Consider the following 1,429-nt stretch of genomic DNA (forward strand, 5'->3'; position numbering starts at 1 on the left):
GCATGTATTGCTGACCAATATCATTTTGGTTTTGAAATGTGTATCTTATCATATTACATGTATTCACTATATGAAATTTACATAAATATTGTCATACTACATGTATTCCTCTGACTTGGTTTTTCACCCGTGGTTGTATTTTTGAGCTCCCCCATGTTGATGCAGGCAGCTGAGGTTCATTCACTTTCACTGCATGATCGCATTATTTGTTGGACATGTCAGATATTAATACAGGTAGTCTCCAATTTACGACGGATTCGAGTTACCACAAACCGCACTTATGACCATCCTTTTTTTTTTTTTGTACATCTTATTGTTAGTAATATGTACTACATACAATGTTGCATTGTGTAATTTGCTGATGTTATCATTCTCAGATATAATGTTTCCAACCCTCAAAGACAAAGATCGGATTTATAAAGGTACTGATAATAAAAGGCAATAATAATGAAAACTTAAAAAAAAAAAAAGGTGTTCGACTTATGTTAGAACCAACTTATGACAGTCTGAATAGAGTCCCGTTGGAAATCGGGGACTACTTGTATAGCACCACGAACTTACTTTTGGCTAGTTACCTAGTATACATTTATCTAGCCTTTGACTTAAAGTTTCTGTGTATTATGCTCCAGCAAATCTTGATGGCAACATATAGTTAGATTTGTTTATTTTTAAAATGCTGACCTGAAAATCTTTGTGTTTTAGTTGAGATACTCAGTGGAATTACAAACATGTTTGGGGGAAAATATGCCATCTTTCTTTCTACTTCCTGTTTCTCTGTTTTTCTATTTCTCTCCCTTTTCGCCTCTTTTTTCTTGCCTTCTTTTGGACTGATTGAGTCCCCATTCCCATTTCATCCCTCCCACAGGATAAACCTTAAAAGTTTATTTTAAACATAGAATTCTAAATCAAGTCAAACTATGAAAGTGTGAGAAAATACACCAACGTTCATTGTAGCATTTTTCATGAATAGCCAAAAGATGGAAATGACTTAAATGACCATCATCAGAGGAATGGGTAAACATGACCATGACGTGGTACACGTGTACCTCAAACATGAAGAGAAGTGAAGTTCTGACAAATGCTACAACATGGATGGACCTTAAAAACATTATGCTGAGAGAAGTAAGTCATTCGCAAAAGGACAAGTACTGTATGATCTCACTTACATGAAATAAGTAAATAAATACATAGAAACCAAGGATTATTAGTGGTATGGAGGTAGGGAAGAGAGCAGAAAAGGAGGAGTTTTTGCTTAGGGGGCACTGAGTTTATGTTAATGGTAGTGGAATAATTCCGAAAACGATCATGACAATGGTTGCACAACATGAAGAATGCAATCAATGTCACTGAATCATACATGTAGAAATTGTTGAAGCGGCAAATGTTTTGTTGTCTATATTTTCACCATTATAAAAATTAAAAAAAAAAA

General features: G+C 34.4%; 1 pseudogene across 1 annotated transcript in view; it reads left to right on the top strand.

Moving 5' to 3' along the window:
• LOC101361329 (non-histone chromosomal protein HMG-17 pseudogene) overlaps positions 1–685 on the top strand; it is a 22,025-nt pseudogene extending 21,340 nt beyond the window's left edge. Inside the window, exons 2-3 of the transcript XR_002823021.1 lie at positions 291–303; positions 653–685. The product of XR_002823021.1 is annotated as a non-histone chromosomal protein HMG-17 pseudogene (transcript). The remainder of the gene's footprint in view (positions 1–290; positions 304–652) is intronic.
• The last annotated feature ends 744 nt before the right edge of the window (positions 686–1,429 follow it).

The sequence above is a fragment of the Trichechus manatus genome, unplaced genomic scaffold (genome assembly GCF_000243295.1).
Source record: "Trichechus manatus latirostris isolate Lorelei unplaced genomic scaffold, TriManLat1.0 scaffold00374, whole genome shotgun sequence".
Lineage (NCBI taxonomy): Eukaryota > Metazoa > Chordata > Mammalia > Sirenia > Trichechidae > Trichechus > Trichechus manatus.